At 35.5% G+C, this 13,632-nt stretch overlaps 1 pseudogene; it reads right to left on the bottom strand.

Annotated features, from left to right (window-relative positions):
* Positions 1-8,130: 8,130 nt before the first annotated feature.
* LOC149023442 (zinc finger protein ZAT12 pseudogene) lies at positions 8,131-9,701 on the bottom strand (annotated as a pseudogene).
* Between the last annotated feature and the right edge of the window lie 3,931 nt (positions 9,702-13,632).

The raw sequence follows: 13,632 nt of genomic DNA, 5'->3' as shown, positions 1-13,632 counted from the left end.
AGTTTTTTTCTTCTTCTGGTTTGTCTTCTCCTTCTTGGTTGGAAAACCAAATCTGTTTCCGTCTCTGTCTCCTGCGTCTCCTGTCTCCACCTCAGTCCAGATCTGAACTCTCCTCTCCTGGCTCTCCCATCTCGAACTCTCCTCTCTTGGGTCTCCCGTCTCTATCATCTGTCTCTCCGTCTCCGTCTCTATCGTCTTCGTCTTTCTCGTCTCCCACCTCCATCTCCTCTGCTCCTCACCCATCTCCATTTCTGTCTTTGTCATTCCCGCCTCCATCTTCTCGATCTGTTTGTTTGCTCCCACTTCTATTTTCTCTTCTTCTTTTTTTTCGGTCAAAAAAAAATTTATTGGTTGTAGGGAGATTTGGTGCATACCGCAAAACAACCTAGATCTGGAGTCTAAGTTCTTTTGCGGCGGGCTTATACAGGTACGCCTCAACGGCAGTGACAGATGGCAGGCCAGACCTTCTCTCGCAATATTGCTATTCCCTTCGCGACAACTACGGTTCCGTCCTTGTGTGTTTTTGTGTCCGCCCTTGTGGTGTGTTTTGTATCCGCCTTTATGGTGTGTTTGTGTCCGTCTTTATAGCGTGTTTTGTGTCCGCTCTTGTGGCGTGTAACTTTCTACATGTGTTGTGTGTTCCCCCTTTTGTGGGTGTTGGTGCTTAACTGCTGCTGTATTGGTTACAGTTGTTCTAAGGGTTTCTTGGGCTTGACCCATCCTTTAGCCTAAATGATTTTGTCTATTGCATGTATGACAGTTTGATCAATTTCAGCTCCTTGGTTCGGACCGAACCTTGTGTTTTCATGCATCTATCTATTGTTTTTCCTTTCTTTTGTGGGTGTGTATCTTTCTTAGTTCATGAATGAAGTGTTATTTACTTAAAAAAAAAAAAAAAAAACTCTTATGGAATGTGGACTCTTAAGTCTTAAGTCAAGGAACATGACCTCTCTTTATAAATATAATTATTTTTCCTTTTTACCCTAAAATTGTATTTAGATGGTCTGAACTACCTTTGAAAAAAAAATGGTTTTCTTCAAGAAGAGCTAGCGGTCTAATCAGGTGGGGCGACCAGTCAACTAATATTTTAAAATTAATTTTGTTTCATCATTCTAATAAACTCTAAAATATTTATTTGAATGAAAATAAAAAAATAAAAACCATAGAAAGACTGCATAAGACAAGTTCTTTAGAGTAAAATTCTTCTCATCATGTGTTTTTCCAATTCAAAGGAAAAAGCTAGGCTTCATTACACATTAATTGTATTATATGAATAAATCCAATCTGATACTTGTCCCCCTTAAATGTGTATGCATGATGTCCTTCATATAATATAATAATGTCAATCTTTTTCTTGTAATCTAACTAAAGTGTATTACAATAAATTAAGATCAACTTTGAATCTGACAAATCCCACTATCACCATTTTTTTTCATTTAATTGAAGGTGTCAAACAATAAACTTTCTTTTTGTATTAGCACTATATTTTCTAATTAAACCCCTAATCATTAACAAATCAATATATACATTTGTTTCAGTTTTAATAATAATCCACTCACAAGCATGTGGTTCAATTAAATAATAATCTATGTATTTACACATATTAATGCATTATGGTTGCAAGTTTAAGCAGCCATAATATTATATAGGGTCTTACCAAAAGAAGAAAAAATGTTATATAGGGTAGATTCTATTTGCACTCTTAAAGTTTGATTAAAGTTATTTTTTATTTGAAAGAAATAATATTATGTATTTGCCTTTATTGGGTTCTTAAAAAAGATTAATTGAGTACACACTATTATTTTTATGACAAAAATACACCTGTTCTCTTTCAATTTCCTTTCTTCAACTATTCTAAATTATGAACAGAAGTATGAGATATTAATAATTCTTTTTGTTGTTTAGGTAAAAAAAAAAAAAAAGCCGGTAATTTGGTGATGAAACACTTTTCTAATTGAACATGATACCAACTGAGAAAAAAAAAGAGAAAGATATATGAGCATTTTGGTCATAAAAATGATGGTATATTCTTAATATATTATTTTGAATATCGTAAAAGAGGCAAATGTAAAATATGATTTTCGACTGAAATGAAACCTTAAGGAGTGCAAATGATAATTACCTTACCATATAATAAACACCAAGTTACACTGGCACTCCAAAATGGAGGCTTTAAAGCACCGATACCTCACTTTATGTTTAAAAAACACAGAGACCCAAAATTGAATTTTCATTAGATATATTAGTCCGATTTGAATTGTTAAGTCACTATTTATTTTATGGATATTTTTGGAATTGAAATAAAATAAACAGTGATTTAATAGTTTTCAGTGAAAAAATTTGTCAATAAAAATCCAATTTTGGGGTCCAGCAGTACTTGCTTCTTCTAGAGAGCATGCATGCATGAAATGAACTGGATTAGAAAACTCTATTATGCACTCATAAGTCACAGTTTGACTTAGTTGTGTTTCTTCTAGAGAGCATGAATTGCATAAGAAAATTATTAGAAGGGAACTTCTTCCTCTCTGTACTCTTTATGCATAGTTCAATATCTCAATCACTCATTATCGTTATTCCTTAGAGACGATTTGTTTGCAGGAGAAAAAACGGGTGAGATCGTTATCTAGAAAGCTCGTAAGGTCCTTAGTTTGACTTATCATAATTTCAAGGCCATGATATTTAGTGTCTTTCATCTTTTTCAAATTCATTCAAATTTCTCCCATTTTTTCACATCCTTGATACAAACAAAGAAACCTACATGCTAAATTAATTAGACAAAAATCTTATTATGATAAAGATTGTCTATATTATTGATTAATTTGTTACAAGCAAACTCCATGCCTTATGTAGTAAACAAGCTTGAATCATATGGAGTCTGAGCTAGCATCTAAAAACAACATAGCTAAGTACCTCGATCCATGATTTCTTATATATGTAATGGGGATCAAGGGTGAAATTTGAGGAAATTACATAACTCATTGTCATATTATTACTCTTGGAGACTCCATTTTGAACTGTTCCTATTTTATTAACTAGACTGATGAATTCATCTGTAATTTTCGTTCTTTTCTGATTTAATGCATAGGGAAGAAAATCTCCATAGTGCAAATTATTATTTCTCGGATCCTCTCATGTGGGCTCTATATTAAACTTTCAATCCTTTGACCATCTGGATAACATGTGGATGATATCATTTTTTCATCTGATAAAAAATTTTCCTTCTTGTTAGAGTCAAAGAAATATTTTTGAGTTGTAATATTAGCAACATGATAATTATTTATATTAATAACAAACTAATTATTAAATTTGGGCTAAATTTTGTTTCTTGACCAATAGTTTGTTGGAATTTAAAGTCGAAAACAATGAAATAAAGTCAAATGACTAAAGATATTTGTTGAAATTTTTTTCTAAAAAAATGACCTTTTTTCACACATAATATAAAAAGAATGAAAATAAAAAAAATGTAAGATATTTTATTATTAATAAAATATTAGAATTTAAAAAAAAAAAATCTTTAGAAGGATTTTGTGTGGGTTCTTAAACAATTATGATGTGTGTGGTTTGTTTTTGGTTATTCATTATACTTAGAATTTTAAATATGATGACATCTGATTAAGGCGAGATCAATTTATAAGGCCATATTTGTTATTAGTTTTATTCAAGTCACTATCAAATTGGTAAAGAATGAATTTGAAATTTCTACGGAAGTAGCGTAAAGCATAACGTTATGCTTGTTCTAGAGGGTGTGAAATGGTTCTAAAATATGTCACAAATTGCTCGAAATTAAATGACTTTGAAATTTCTATTCTACCCAAAGAAATAAAAAAGACATTTTGAAATTTCTGATAGACCTTAAGTACGCTTTTTCTAGAGAGCATGAATTGGTTTTAGATTTTTTCTTTTGGGTAGTCCAATTGATTTTCAAAATTACTCCATCTGAACGGTTGCCTTTTTCTTTCTGTGCAAGTCATCTGTTTTTTTTGGGTAATTCAATTGGTTTTAAAAATTACTCCATAGGAAGAATTGTCTTTTTCTTTCTATGCAAGTCATCAGTTATTGTCAACAGGTGTCTCTTAGACGATTAAAAGGCCACAGAGGCCATTGAAAACATAGGCCTCATTTTCTACATTTTTAATTAGTTTGATTTTGATTTGTTCCTTGAATCCTTCACTGTTTTTAAGTTCAGTTGTCACGTGTGTTCAAATTAACGAAACAATTAAAGAAGCAAAAATCAAATAAAGACGGAATTTAACGTGGTTTGATCTTCAGTGTGAAAATCTACGTCCACGATGAAATTTCCCAATCAACATACCATTGGGGAGAGCCTTCATTATCTTTATATAGAGATGGTGTTGTACAGGATGAGGAGTTCTACAAGAGATGGAGTTTTACAATGAGTGATAATTATACAATGAATAGACCACTACTAGTCTTCGTATCATATTGAAAGACTATCACTCATAACACTCCCCCTCAAGTTGGATCGAAGATTACATTGAGGTCAACTTGTCTGCTACTTTTTGAAATGCTCCATTGGATAGGGCTTTTGTAAAAATATCTGCAAGCTGATCTTCACTTCTTACGAAAGGAGTTTCAATAGTTCCATCTTGAACTTTCTCACTAATAAAATGACATTCTACCTCGATGTGTTTGGTTATTTTATGGAAGACTGGGTTGGAAGCAATGTGGGTAGTTGCTTGATTATCGAAAAGCGTTTCATAGGTTGATTGAGACTATCAAATGCTAATTCTAGAAGAAGGGATCTGATTGATACCAACTCACTAGTTACAGAAGCCATTACTCTGTATTCAGCTTTAGAACGTGCAACCACACTTTGTTTCTTACTTTTCCAAGTGACCAACTTTCCTCCAAAAATACACAGAAAACTGGTAGTTGATTTTCGATCAATAGGGTTACCAACCCAATCGACATCAGCATATCCTTCTATATTAGTCTTTCCATCCTTCTTCATCCATATATCTCTTCCTAGAAATTACTTTAAATAGCACAAAATACGTTCTACTAGTTCCATGTGTCCTTTGGTAAGTGCATGCATAAATTGGCTGATATAACTCATTGCATATGCAATATCAGGCTTGGTAATAGTAATATAAATTAGTCGTCCGACTAGTCGTTAAAATCAACCAATATCTTGCAGAGGGGTAGTTTCACTAACTACCTTAATATTGTAATCCATGGGAGAATTAGCTGGTTTAACACCCATTTTTCCAATTTATTTAAGCTTATCATGAACATAGTTTCTTTGGAAAATGAACAATCTTTTACTTGAGCTTGCGGCTTCAATTCCAATAAAATCTTGAAGTTTTCCTAGATCCTTGATGTCAAAGGTTTTATTCACATACTTCTTGAGAGTGGTAATTTCTTGATGGTTATCATCCGTAATAACTATGTCGTCGACATAAAGTAAGACCATAACTGTACAGCCAACAGTCCTCTTGACAAACATTGAGGAATTTGATCCACTTCTTTTGAATCCAAAATTTATGAGGGCCATACTTAACTTCTTATACCAGGCTCGTGGTGACTGCTTAAGGCCGTATATTGCCTTCTTCAATTTATAAGCAATTTCATCTTAATCTTCTAATGGATGTCCTGTGGAGGAACTTCCATGTATATACCTTCTATCAAGTCTCCTTGTAGGAACACAATTCTAACATTCACTTGAAAGAGGGGCCATTCACAATTGATGGCTATTGACATTAACACTCTTATAGTATTCATTTTCATTACAAGTGCAAAAGTTTCTTTATAATCGACTCCATACGTTTGGGTATATCCTTTGGCAACAAGCCTAACTTTGTATTTCTCAATAGTGCCATCACTGTTGTATTTTGTCTTATAGACCCAACGACACCCAACTAGATGTATGCCTTTTGGGAGTGGAACTTTATACCAAGTGTGATTTTTATTTTCGTAAAAGCTCGAGAACTTGACGCACATGACTAATATGTTCATCAAAAGAAGAATTAAATATGAGAATATCATCAAAATAAACAACAAAAAATTTTCCAATAAAAGGTTTAAGCACTTGAGTCATCAATCTCATAAAGGTACAAGCCATTCATAAAGTCTTTCTCGTGTCTTGAAAGTGGTTTTCCATTCATCACCCGGTTGGATGCGAATTTGATGATAACCACTTTTAAGATCAAGTTTAGAAAATATTTTGCACCATGCAACATATCAAACATGTCATCTAATTGGGCAATGAGAAACCTATATTTAACCATAATTTTATTTATTGCTCTACTATCAGTAATTTTATTTATTGCTCTACTATCAATACACATCTTCCAAGATCCATCTTTCTTTGGAGTAAGAAGAGCGGGAATGGCATATGGGTTTAAACTTTTTTGAATAAACCCCTTTTTAATTACTCTTCAACTTGCGACTCAACATACTCAGTTAGACTCATCCTATAATGTAGTAATTTGGTAAGGTGGCACCAGGCACCAAATCAATTCGGTGTTGGATATCACTCATTGGTGGTAACTTGTCCGGAAGTTCTTCCGGTGCTACGTCGGAGAACTCATTTAAGAGCCCTTCTACACACTTAAGAATGTCTATTTTCTTCTCTATCTCACATGTTTGTCATCCAACAAGAACATATGCCATAGAACTATTTTCTTTGCAAGCTTATTCAAAGTGTTTCAATAATAAAAAAAATTTGTTTTTCATTTTTTGATGTACCACAAGGAGGAACATTTTTTAATCGAGTCAACAAATATTTCTTACCATTCAAGATAAATGAATATCTATTCTTTTCTCCATTATGATTAACTTTCCTATCAAATTGCCAAGGCCTACCAAGTAAAATATGACAAGTATCCATAGGCAACACATCACACCAAATTTCATCAAAATAAGTACCAATAAAGAATTTAATTAAACACCTTTCTTTAACGAGGACTTCACCTCCCCTTTTAAACCAAGAGATGTGATAAGGATTGAGATGTTTATCACAAGTCAAATTTAATTTCTCAACCATTTAAAAACCATATTTTCACAACTTCCGGAATCAATTAATACTAGACATTTCTTTCCATAAGCGGTACAATAAGTGTGAAAAATATTGTTCTAAGTCATTGGTCATCTTCTAAACATTTAGGTGCGGTCAAAACACGTCTAATGACAATGCTTTCGGCCTCACTATCGGGATCACAATACGCTTGAGGGATTGCATCTTCTTGGTCATTTTCATAGGTAATTTCATCACCATCACCTTTAGTCAAATTGATTCGATTTTCTTTCTTTTTAGTAGGACAAGAAAATGAGAAATGACCCACATCGGTAACACACATTATAATTTTCTTTACCCTTATTTTGGTTTTTGGTCATGGGTTTTGGTTTTTCATCACTTCTAAGCTTTGAATAATCATTTTCAATAATTTTATTTCTCATAGTAGTATTGGGAGCCCTCTCAAAATACCTAGAAGAATTTCTCTTCAATTTTTGTTTGGCTTTGATGGCTAATTGGTGAGTTTCATCAAGGGTGTTCAAATGGTGTAAAACAATCTCATCTTGAATAATGAATAGAAAGCTTTAGACCACTGACATATTCTAGCCACCAATTGGTCATCATTTTCTTGTAAATCAAGATGACATAAATATTTAAAAAAAAATTCTTCGGTGTAGTCCTTCACACTTTGATCATTTCCTTGTCGAAGATGGTGGAAATTCTTATATAAAGATTGAGAGAAATCAAGAGGGAGAAATTTTTCGTCTAATCTTTCTTTAATATCCTCCCCATTGTTAATTGGGTGGAGCCCTCTCCTTTCTCGATTTTGTTGAAATTGTTGCCACCAAATCAAGGCATGACCTTTAAGTTTTGTGGCTACAAAATCAAATTTTCTCTCTTCCAATAATTCTTTCCATTTAAAAAAAGTTTCAATAGAGGCAATCCAATTAACATAGAGTTTGGGATCAAGTTTACCATCAAAGTCATTTACGTCTACCAGTATGCTTTTATCGGATTGCTCTAAGGCTCGGGCTAGCAGCTCAATTGCCCAAAGTGTTTGTGGATGCGCTTGTTGGGATTGAATGGATGTAGAACTTGAAGAGTCATCACGATCCTCACTTCGGCGTTCCTACTTCCTCTGGATTGTGAAAAGTTAGGTCCACATCTATTGTAGAAGTTGTTTGATAAGTGTTAGAAGCCATTGTAGGAAGTTGGCGCAAAACCTCTTGCATCATTTGTTGAACGTTTTGAGTTGCTTCCTTCAATTGATTCACCTCATCTCGTAATGAAATTTCTTGCATTGTTGACATACAAACATTCGCCCTTCTTGGCATGATGCTTCCAAATCGAACATTGCTTTGAGGCCAAATGATCCAATATTGAAAGACAATGCAAAATGATGATCTTCTCTATTAATCTTGAATGATAATATAAAGAAATTGTAAAATTTGGAGACTCTTTCAATCCAAGGTGATACTCCATAAATTTGATTAATAATCACCATACAAAGAGAGTGACAATGAAGACAATAAAGAATGAAGATCCCAATGTACAAAAATCATAAAATGTGCTATATCATGCTGGAGAACCTGCTAAAAGATTGATACGTACTCCATGCAGTCACTTAAGTATGTGTATCTCATGATCTTCTCAAAAGAGGACCCCTTTCTGATTCAATCCATTTCATCTGGTCTAAGCCACTTCCAATGTTTTTCAGGCCACAGCATCCACCACAAATCCGTCTTGTTCCTTGTCGATGCGCAAGTGAGGCTGACTCGATCTTCTTGCTTTGCCATCATGACTAAGTTTTCCTTGTGAAGACTTGCAGCTGAGTTTACCCTCAATTCCGTCCAGGTTAACAGCTCACACTGCTGCGACACCCCACCCCCAGGATCTTGGATTGTCTACACAAACAAAAGTATATATTCAGATTTGTAAAGGAAGGTTTCTCCCTTATGCCAACCTCATAGAGTTGTTTAGATTTGTTCCTCAGACTTCGCGTTTTTACTAGTTGGAGCCCAGGAGCGGTGGATATATTGACGTGTGGAGAACATCAAGCAATCAGGGAAGGAACAGGAGACATCTTGCCAAGAGCAAACTCTAATCCAATTCCATTCTCGAAGGGTGTCAAGTTCAAGTCCAAGTCCAAGCAAAGGAACCTTCTACTCTGAGACTTGTTCAACGCTGCAACTTTCGATGTCGTCGATGATGATGGTGGTGGTGGTGGTGGGGAAGAAGACAAGCTGCTGGTGCTACCACCGGTCATGGCGGCTCTGTGCCGCCTCATATGACCGCCTAACGCTTGCCCAATCGGAAACTCAAGTCCACAAATGGAACACTCATGTGTCTTGGGCTTCATCTGCTGCTGTGCCTGTTGATGCGTTTCATGATCTCCTCCGGTTCCCAACCCAAGTTCCATTAACCTGGGCTTCTTGTGGCTGGCTCTATGTCCTCCTAGTGCCTGAAACGATGGAAACTTACGGTTACAAGTCTTGCACTCGAAGGTGCGACCCACGGAGTCAGCCATGGTACCCACAGCCTTGGCTTGAACTGCACCACGAGCCAGCAACATCAAGCAATTCGCCATGGATATGCTGTCTATGGTTGTTGTTCCTTCACATCCGTTTCTCTTCATCGTGATATTTTACCAACTGTTCGTGTTCGATCGAAGTTGTGAAAGAGAAGTTAAGAAAGCTAAAGTTGTTCTCGGTCTGAAAGCAGAATGAATTTGCGAATATTGCTAAGTGTTCGATGAAATGCCTCTATATATATAATGTTAGGAGCCCAGGACGAGCGGTGGAGATAGATATTGATGTGTGGGAGCTGACCGTGTCACGTGTGTGATTGTTTACCAAAGCAAGACAAAGGAAGGCCGTCAAGCGATTCGTGCCACCACGTAAGACGTGCAGTCAGGTCCAAGTAAGATAGTCGTCGTCATTTTTAATTTATTTGTGTGAACTGAAAGAGTAGCTAGCAAAAGGCTAAAGTGAATCTTCCTAAGTAGTTTCCGATCTAGGTTTAGGTTTGGTAGGTTTAACCGACTCAAGCGGTTTGGAGTTAAGTTTTTAAAAAGTATATATTATATTATATTATATTATATCATAGTGGTGAAAAGGAAAGGAGAGAGACTATAGAGAGAGAGAGAGCGCGTGGAGCAGACGTCCTTGTAGGGATTTGAGATTGAGATTATTGTTGAGGTGGTTGGAAATTGGGAATTAGTTGGCCGTTACTTCGTCGCGTCTGCTGACGGCGAGTGGTTAACAAGTGTGACTTCAGGTATCACGTACCCACTCGCACGCGCTCTCGCCTCTCTCCTCTCACCTTCGTGTGTCCCCACAGGAACCGACGTTCCGGACTAAGTCGCTGGTCGCTAGTCGCAAGTCTTAAGTCTCAAGTCTCAAGTCTCAAGTCTCATCGTTTTTCTGTTTTTATCTCCGCATCTTTTCCATTTCTTTTCTCGGTTCTTTTACTTGTGTTTCATTGTTTGCAGCTGTCGGTTATTAAAAAAAAAAAAAAAAAAAAAGAGAAGGTGGTTGATGCGATCTTTGGTCGTGTTTTCTGATTTTTTTTGTCTACTGCTGCTGGTGGTTTCATGTTTGCGGTTTCAAGATGGAGGTTCAGAAACAAGATCCGACGCTTGTGGTGCCCTTGTAGTGTGTCCTGTTTTCGCTTATGAGGGGTGTTTTGTATCCGCTCTTGTGGCGTGTGGTATGTATGCACTTGTGGCATGTTTTGTCTTCGCTCTTGGGGCGTGTTATGTATCCGCCATTGTAGCGTTTTCTTGTCTGCGTCGGTGTCCACCTTTGTGGTGTGTCTTCACAGGCGGTAGTGGTGGATATTTATATCATATCCAGTATGTTTGTCTGGTTTTGTGGTTGTTACAACCAATATTTTAAAGGTTTATTGGGCTTGATCCATCCTTTAAGTTTGGTTTTGTTTCTTTTTTTGTTTGGTGTTTTTGTCTGTATTTTCTTTTAAGATTATGAATGAAATGTTGAACTTTTTGACCAAAAAAAAAAAAAAAAAAAAAGTCTAAAGTATCTTCTTCTAAACACCTAAAATTAGCGATGGAGATCAATTATCAAATTAGTATAAACACGTCAGGATTCCTTTTAATTTATATTTGGTAAAAGAAGAAAACAAATAATTTTTTCCTTTAGATACGGTGGAAAGGAGAGACTCCTAGGGTAGAATATAATCTTGAAAAATGTTGAAATTGCTGTTGAAATTATATATTTTTGAGTTTTTATTGGTGACAACCTTAAGTGAGAGTGAAACTCTGGTATTTTTCCTTTAGTAGAAAAAATTAGTTGTGACCCATTTTTGACAAAACTCAATACTTATCATCCATTATTAGTTATTCGGTAAATTTGAAAATCAAATGACCATTTTGCCCATAATGGGTGTGATGACTCAATTATCCCTCCCATACCCAACTTTAGCTAATTGCTTCACTCATCTTTTAGTTACATCTTGTCTGTTGAAAAACACCTACTAGCATCGGCTCTCTCTCTCTCCTCCCCCCCCCCTCTGAAAACCACCACCCCCTCTAGAAGGAGGAAGATGGAGGTAGCAGAGGCTTTAAAGGTATAAAAGCGCATTGGAGTACCATCTTTCTTAGCACCCTTGACCTCAGCTGTCCAAGAGTACTTGCGGTCACAATTAAAGTTTTTTGCGCTCATGAGTCGGTTGAAACCAAATTTGAGAGCGGAAACGCAATCATAGAGGCTCGTCATGTAGGAGTCTGGAGTAGTTTGAGCTTGGTACGTCTCATATGAGGATGAAAAGGGGGGGGGGGGTTTCTCGATCTGGATGAGATCGCTGATGGAGTTGATGAGATCGAAGGAAGGTGGAGCAATTGGGAAGAAAAATGGGGAGAGAGGTCAAAAGCGCAAGGGCTTGGGGTGAAGAAGTCCAGAGCAAGGCTGAAGTCATTACCTGGGGAAATGAGGGGGAGGTTAGGATTGGAGTATTGAAGATGGAGGTTTCTCTGACCAAGATAGACAATGAAGTTACATAGAGATGTTTTGGCAAGGGGGCCAACAGTGGCAAGTGTTTACTGGCAGACAAGGTATAGGTAGAAGATGGGTGAAGGGTTGGGCATAGGAGGGTAATTTAGTTATTACACTCATTATGGGCAAAATGATCATTTCAATTTCAAATTAATAGAATAAGTAATAATGAGTAAACGAATAATATTGAGTTTTGTCAAAAGTGGGTCACCAATAATTTTTCTCACGTAAGAGAGTTGGGGGGGGGGGGAGACTAAAGTTTGGCCACCAGTTGGCCTGTTTAGTTATATGAATCTAGAGATTTGAAATCTCTGTATTTACAAATGGGATATTTATACCCGTTTGGTTATGTGAATCCCTGGATTCATGAAATTTAGAAATTTACGTTTTCACACTAAAAACGTGAATATGTAGATTTATGGGTATGAGGTGAAATCTAGAGATTTTACCCCTGCTATAAAAGCATTAAACATTTGAACCATTCCAAAGATTCAGGTTAATCAAAGAGTTAATTTTATAAACCATGACTCCATAGATTTGAAATCTCTAGATTCTTGAAATCTCCAGACTCAAGTAACCAAACAGGCCCTTAGGGAGTTGAACAATGTGCATCACTCTCTACAGAAAGCCCTGTCCTAGCTGTAAGACATCCTGGCCTAGCTTCTTTCCGTGGATAAAAGTGCTACTTACATGTACTACAATCAAGGTGCAATAATATGTTTGAATTTAATCTCAGTGTTAAGTGTTTGTTTTTTAAGTAGAACAATGTTTTATTTGTTTGTTAGCAAGGTTTGGAGAAGTAGAAATCCTACATTGTAATCTCCTTGTAATTAAAACTTTACCCCATGCTTAACTCTTATGGAATGTGGACTCTATAAGTCTTAAGTCAAGGAACATGACAGCCTCTTTATAAATATAATTACTTTTCCTTTTTACCCTAAAATTGTATTTAGATGGTCTAAACCTTTAAAAAAAATGGCTTTCTTCAATAAGAGCCAGCGGTCTTAGCACATGAGGCGACCAGTCAACTAATATTTTAAAATTAAATTTGTTTCGTCATTCATTAATTAAACTCTAAAATATTTATTTGAATGAAAATAAAAAAATAAAAACCATTCAAAGACTGCATAAGACAAGTTCTTTAGAATAAAATTCTTCTCATCATGTGTTTTCCCAATTCAAAGGAAAAGCTAGGCTTCATTACACATTAATTGTATTATATGAATAAATCCAATCTCATACTTGTCTCCCTTAAATGTGCATGCAGGATGTCCACATAATATAATAATGTCAATCTTTTTCTTTCTAGAATCTAATTAAAGTGTACTCAAATAAATTAAGATCAACTTTGAATCTGACAAATCCCACTATCACCATTTTTTTTTTCATTTGAAGGTGTCAAACAATAAACTTTCTTTTTGTATTAGCACTATATTTTCTAATTAAACCCTTAATCATTAACAAATCAATATATACATGTGTTTCAGTTTTAATAATAATCCACTCACAAGCATCTGGTTCAATTAAATAATAATCTATGTATTTACACATATTAATGCATTATGGTTGCAAGTTTAAGCAGCCATAATATTATAAGGGATAAATTCTATTTGGACTCCTCAAGTTTGATTGAAGTTATTTTTT

This window comes from Hakea prostrata, chromosome 2 (assembly GCF_041222555.1).
Source record: "Hakea prostrata isolate BN-2017 chromosome 2, UWA_Hpros_2, whole genome shotgun sequence".
NCBI lineage: Eukaryota > Viridiplantae > Streptophyta > Magnoliopsida > Proteales > Proteaceae > Hakea > Hakea prostrata.
Note: the sequence above shows the minus strand (reverse complement) of the source record. Positions and strands in the feature narration are given on the sequence as shown.